Genomic DNA, 7,331 nt, shown 5'->3' on the forward strand with positions numbered 1-7,331 from the left:
TCCCAAACCAAAATTCATTTAATGATTTTTTTTTAGGAAACTCAAGTTTTAAACCTGTGTCATTTGATAACTCAGCAAATTCCTCTTGAACTTTTAATGGCAGATGACTGATTTTTTTTTATTTCAACTGAGTATGATTTCTGAACTCAACTTAGTTTTTTTGAGTCAAAATTTGAGGGAAGTATTTCTGAAACTGTGTCTCCAGGCACTTCAGATGATCAATTATAACTCTTACAATTAAATCTTTGGGAAGGTTATTTTCAATTATAAAATCATCTGTAACTGTAAACATTTCTAAAAAACCACTTCCCACCCTATTCTTCCATATGTTAACTTTTAAAATAAAATTTTACCCTTTTTTCCAGTTGAGAAATTTAAACAGATAAAATAAAACAGATGCCTCCTCATCTTCGCATTTAGAAGAAGGTATTGGGCCTCTTGGTAGTAAAGCATGGTTTGTGCTGGTGACACATAACTCTCTGGGGCAGAGGGAACTTGATTTTGTGAAACTGCTTGACTGCAGGCCGGTGGCATTTGCTGTCAGGAATTTCTTCCACTTTCATGATCTGGATGGAGTGGGTCCCAGGCATGGTGATGGGCTCCCATATCTTGGTAGCACTGAGTGACAGCACCAGCAGTTATCAGGTCCCTGTACTCCCTGTACATGTTGTGGGTCCTACTCTTGGAATCATAGCACAGCCAGAGGCCAAAATTTTTCATTCAAAGACCTGTCAGCAGTATACAATTTGTCCAGAAGACATCTTCATCTTTTTCAGATGCAAAACAAAGTACCAGAATCAGGACTTTGCTATAACATGATTAGGAGCAAAGATCCACATCTGATAAAGAGGCGGCACTGGACTCTTGGGAGTAGGCAGGCAGCGTCCAACTACCTTATACTCTCTCAGGGTGCCCAAGGCCTTCTGTTGCCTCCTCACTCCCCGCCAACTCACAAAAGGCCAATTTTATCTTTTAACATAAATATGTTACAATTTTTTTTCCTTGAAGTGAGATGTTTAAATCATTGAGCTTTTTTGAAAATATCTGACAAATAACACAGCTTTGAAAGTCATAAGTCATTAAGAAAAAAATCAACAAAAATCAAATTTCTGCTCAGTTAAAATATAACAACTCCATCTTTCAATTTCAATAATCTGTTTAAACATTGCCCTCTTGAGAGCTGTATGATTCAATATAGTTTCTTTTTTCTTGTCCATTTAAGTTTACTACAATCTGGTAGTGAAGTCTCTGTCACATTGTCATCAGTATTTTTATCTCTATCCACAACCAAAAATATTTCTGTCCTAAAATATAAACATATATTGCTAATAATTTCTTAAATAAATACTAGCTTTAGTTGATGAAATTACATTTGTTTGTGCCTAATTTAAAAAATTGATGTTCACACTTACATACACATATGGTAGTGATGGCGCAGAAATATTATTAAAGGGATTTTGTTTTTACTTGCTGCAATTAAACATATGCTTCAGTAAAAGAAGGAGATAAGAGCAATTTTTAAAATCAAACATTCTAACACAATTTAAAGACATACTAATTTGATACATGCTGAGGAATGATGGTAGGAAAATACTAAAAGTCTTTATTTTCCGTAATTAAACTATTATGTTTCTGTAAGAGCAGAAAACTTTGTATATGCAGTAAAAGCACTGCAATTCATAACATGCAATAGTCTCAAATTTGAGGCAAAGTGCTCGTGGCATCATTTGTTGGCATTGCATGGGGTGATGGCATGTGCAGGGCGAACTGTGCATGTTGTTTGTTTGGAGCCAAGGCTGCAGTGAAGTCATAGGGGCAACATGGGCAAGTGCTACCAGAAAATCTCAAATTCGTTATGCATTTGATTTTGAATTAATTTTTGGTTGTTGCATCTTTTACCATTGCCAATTTGGTGGGGGGGAGGGAACGGCATAACACACAATTTAAGAAGTATTGGAATACAAAGACTCCAGTTTCTGGGATAAGAGCTCACTATTTAACAAAAATTGCTGGGAAAACTGGAAAATATTATGGCAGTAACTGGGCATAGAGTAACATCTTACACCCTATACCAAAATAAAGTCAAAATGAGCACATGATTTAGATATAAAGGCCGACGCTATAAGCAAATAGGAGAGCAAGAAATGGTTTATCTGTCAGATCTATGGAGAAGGGAAGAATTTATGACCAAACAAGAGATAGAGAATATTATGAAAAACAAAATGGATGATTTTGATTGATTTACGTTGAAACGTTTTTGCATAAGCAAAGCCAATGCAACCAAGATTAAAAGGGAAACAGAAAGCTGGGAAACAATTTCTACAACCAGTGTCTTTGATAAAGGCCTCATTTCTAAAATATATAGAGAACTGAGTCAAACTTATAAGAGTACAAGTCATTCCACAATTGATAAATGGTCAAAAGACATGAACAGACAGTTTTCAGAGGAAGAAATTCAAGCTATCTATAGTCACATGAAAAAATGCTCTAAATCACTATTAATTAGAGAAATGCAAATCAAAACACCTCTGAGGTACCACATCTCTCCTGTCAGATTGGCTAACATGACAAAACAGGAAAATGATAAATGTTGGAGAGGATGTGGGAAAATTAGAACACTAATGCATTGTTGGTGGGGCTGTGAACTGATCCCACTATTCTAGAGAGCAATTTGGAACTAAGCTCGAAAGGACCTAAAACTGTGCACACCCTTTGACTCAACAATTCCATTTCTAGGTATGTATCCCAAAGAGATTATAAAAATGGGAAAAGGACCCACATGTACAAAAATATTTATAGCAGCTTTTTTCATGGTGGCAAAGAATTGGAAATTGAGGGGATGCTCATCAACTGGGTAATGGTTGAACAAGTTGTGGTATATAAAATAATGAAATACTGTTGTGCTATAAGAAATGATAAGCAGGCAGACTTCAGAAAAACCTGGAAAGACTTATATGAACTGATGCTGAGTGAAATGAGCAGAACCAGGAGAACATTGTACACAGTAACAGCTACATTGTAGAATGACTGACTTTGAGAGACTTAGCTCTCTCAGCAATGCAAGGAACTAAGACAACTCCAAAAGACTCATGCTGGAAAATGCTATCTGTATCCAGAGAAAAAACTTTGGAGTCTGAATGCAGATGGAAGCACACCATTTGCTCTCCTTTTCTTTTGGTGTTTTGTGTCTTCTTTCTTGTGGTTCCTCCCATTAGTTCTAATTCTTCTTTATATCATGATCAATTAGAAAATACGTTTAATATGAATGTATAAGTAGATCGTATATCAGATTGCATGCCATCTTGGGGAAGGTGAAGGAAAAGGAGAGGTAGAAAATATAAAACTCAAAATCTTACGGAAGTGAACATTGAAAACTAAAAATAAATAAATATTCTTTTAAAAGGAATGGAATTTGAGAAGCAAAACAAAGGGAGGGCTGGAATAGATAACACACCAAAGGTGAAAAGGGAAGCTGCCCTGCACTGAAGCATGATGAAGTCTAGTGGAGTGCAGCCCAGTGGGAAATGAAGAGATGGATGCCCTGGGAGCCCTCCTTAAATTGAAGTTCTCTACTCTTTCCCCTCTTGTTATTGTTTAGTATTTTGTCTCCTCCAATAGACCGACCATAAGCTCCTTCGAGGCAGGGATTGTCTTTTGCCTCTTTTTGTATCCCCAGTGCTTAGCACAGTGCCTGGCTCATAATAGGCAATTCAGTCAAGTAAAGCAATCAGTTATTTTTCTGTTTAATCTGACTCTTCATGACCCCATTTGGGATTTTCTTGGCAAAGATACTGGGGTAGTTTACTATCTCCTTCTCCAGTTCATTTTACAGATGAGGAAACTGAGGCAAACAGGGTTAAGTGACTTGCCCATGGTCATATGATTAGTGTCTGAGATCAGATTTGAACTCAGGAAGAAAGTCTTCTTGACTCCAGGCCTGGCACTCTACCCACTGCACCACCTAGCTGCTGTCTTCCCCCTCTATCCTCTGTAATCAGAGGGAGGGAGGGGCACCAGGGTCAGAGTGAATTGCTGGATAGATTTGGAAAGATCCCAGTGGATCTATTCTAGCACTCTAGCTTTTTTCAGTGGGATATGTGCTCTGGTTCTTTGATGAAGGCTTGCTGAGAACATAGAGCAGCTCTGGTCTCTGTGGCTTGATGAGGATGAGGATGCTTGTTCTGTTGATGATGGAGAACAACTGACTCAAAAAGAGCTAGCCATGAGAGTTGCTGAAGAGAAACAGCCCTGCCTCTTTTAGGTCAGTCTCTTCTGGGATACATACAGCCTGTATTTTCCTTTCCTTGGACTTCTGGTAATGGTTGAATGTCCAAGGGCAATAGTGTCTAAAAGTACATGGCTGTAAGAACATGTGCTTGCCTAGATGAACTTGAGTGTCTAGATAATTGTTTCACCTGCTTTATATTTCTTTCACGGGGCACAGGCCAACAAACAACATTCTGGGAAGTGGACAAGGAGGCAGCATGGTATAGTGGATGGAGCCTTGGACTTGGAAGATGGCTTCAAATACTACTGTCAGATGCTAGCTATGTGACCCTGGGCAAGCCACTTAACTTCTCTGTTTCTTTCATCTAGAAAGAGATTATTAGATTTGATAGTCTTGAAGGTTCTTTCTAGTTATAAATCAATGATCTTAAGAATCCTTAGTGGCTACCTTAGTTATTATAGGCTGCAGGCAATGAACCTGAGTAAGAGACTGAGAAAACTTGATACAGATTCCTTATTAAGGTTCTATGTTCCTGGGATGAACCTGGATCCTGTGAATCCAGAGCAGATTCCCATGTAAGAGAGGTCCCCCTGAGTCACAGGTCAGAGTATAAACAGAATATGTTCATTTTAAGTAAATTTTTATGTGAGATGAGTTCTCTTTGTTTTCTCTTCCCCACAGCCTATTTTCAATTCCCTTTCTCTCATTCCATCAACTCCAGTTACTAGGCAAGAATACATCTTCTGTCTATAGAGTCTATTGGCATTTCTAAATGACTACTGAAGTCCAGGATTAAGTACAGTGAGAAGTTTACAAAAAACTTTTCAAGCTCTGTTTAGAGAAAGACTCTGTTAGGAAAAGAGGGGGGAAATACTTTAGTATGGCTCTGCAATGTACAAGGAATAACTATCAGAAAGCAAACCTTTGCACTGAAAGTTTCTCAATAATTCTATCAATGACCAAAAGAAAAAAAAGTTTGATTCATGTTGTGGATGGGAAAACTTAGCATTTACAAGGTGAGAGAAAAGCATTTAATACAATCCTCCACTCAACACATATGATCCAAAAGGTGGGAGCACAACTAACATTGCTCATTGTGGGGAGATAACAGAATTGAAGCACACATTAAAATTAAGCTGTATCATATGCAAAGTTTTCTAGATCCAGACTGTCCTTTATGCCGTTTTGTTAGAATTTTCTTCTTGGGTGTGTGTGTGTGTGTGTGTGTGTGTGTGTGTGTGTGTGTGTCTGTGTGTGTGTGTGTGTGTATTTCAATGGACTTGTGAATTAATTGACAAGTGGATTTGAGGTTATTTTCCTATGGTGCAGTCTTACTCATAAACATGTAACCGAAGAGAGGTTTGTCTCATTGGAATTCTACTGTGTTGTAAAAGTAGGTTATTTTCCCCATAAGGGGATCAAAGAAAGAAGAAAAGGACCCATAAGTGAAAAATAACTTAAAGTAGCTCTTTTTTATGTAGGAAAAGAACTGGAAGGTAAAAGGGTGCCTATCATTTGAGGAATGACTTAGCAAGTTATAGTACATAAGCCTGGAAAATACTATTGTGTTGTAAGACATGATTAAAAGAGATGGGTTCAGAGAGAGCTCAGAAGACTTGTATGAACTGATACTAGGTGAAGTGAGTAGACCAAGGAAAATATTTTGTTCAAGAATCACAACATTGTAAAGACAACTTTGAAAAACTTAACTTTGATCAACACAATGAACAACCTTGACTCCAGAGGAAACACAAAAACTATGTTACCTACCTCCTGACAGAGAGGTGATGGACTAGATGTGCAGAATGTGGTAGGCATTTTTGGACATGGTCAATATAGAAATTTGTTTTGCATAATCACAGTCTCTCTCTCTCTCTCTCTCTCTCTCTCTCTCTCTCTCTCTCTCTCTCTCTCTCTGTCTGCCCCCCCCCTCTGTCTCTCCCTCTCCCTGCTCCCCCCCCCAGTGGTGTTAGGGAAATAGAGGTAGGAGAGGAAAATGGATGCTTGATATTTTTCAAATAAAATTTTCTAAAGGAAGCTATTTGTCTAATAGGTGTAGTTTTGAATATCAACCGAATGTCAGTGATTGAAGTGACCTTCAAAATCATCTAGCCCCTTCTTTTTATAGATGTGGGAACTGGAGGGTTAAGAGCAACTGAATTGCCTAAAGTCAGACAGGTAATAATTAGAAGAGACATGACTTGAACCCAGGTACTGAGGCTTGAAAGTCAGGACTCTTTCCATTGCTCCATACACCATTTGACCTATGTTACTTTATGTTAAACTTTCTTAGGTATCTTAACTAATCAGATGCAATTTCACTATTTTGCCATGCAGAAAAGTAGTTTAGAAGTTGCATTTTATTATATTTATATTTTAGAAATATCAGAATATGAGCAGTCAGGATTCCTCTTTTGGAACCATCAGAGGATGGTTGAAATCTTAAATAAAAGATAATTATAACATAGTTGTACTCACCAATCCACTATGAAGTGACTTTGTGACATACCTTTGCAGCATTTCAGCTTCATTCCACTTACCTCCCAGGGTTGTTGCAAAGATAAAATGAGATAAAAATGTCTATAAAGCACTTTGATAACAATAACTTCATGTCTCTAGAACCTTAAGGTTTTCAAACAGTATATTCTAAAGATGTCTTAAGCTGAACATGTCTACAGTAGAATTCATTCTTTCCCCATAAATGCTCCCATCTAAGAAACTTCCCTATCTTCTCTTATTTCTATTAAAGGCATCACCATTCTTCCAGGGTCTCAACTTCAAAACCCCAAAATTATCAACTCTTCATTCTTCCTCATCTCACATATGAGGTCAGTTCTGAAATCTTGCCATTTCTTTATGAGTGCTTTATGAGTACTCCTGCATTATGCCCATTCTCTTCACCCATCCATTTAACTCCTAAGTCCTGGTCCTCATTGCCTTTCATCTAGCTTCCTAAATTGGCACTTCTATCACTTCAGGCTCTCATCACTCCATTTTCCTACATACTCCTGCCAAAGTAATTTTCCTGAAGCTCAAATCTAACCAAATGAACTCTTTACTCACCACTCCAGTCTACACAAAACATTCTTCTTGAGTTCACATC

The 7,331-nt window shown here is 37.7% G+C and overlaps 1 pseudogene; it reads right to left on the bottom strand.

Annotated features, from left to right (window-relative positions):
* Nucleotides 1-416: 416 nt before the first annotated feature.
* LOC118837491 lies at nt 417-6,748 on the bottom strand (annotated as a pseudogene).
* Between the last annotated feature and the right edge of the window lie 583 nt (nt 6,749-7,331).

This window comes from Trichosurus vulpecula, chromosome 1 (assembly GCF_011100635.1).
Source record: "Trichosurus vulpecula isolate mTriVul1 chromosome 1, mTriVul1.pri, whole genome shotgun sequence".
Lineage (NCBI taxonomy): Eukaryota > Metazoa > Chordata > Mammalia > Diprotodontia > Phalangeridae > Trichosurus > Trichosurus vulpecula.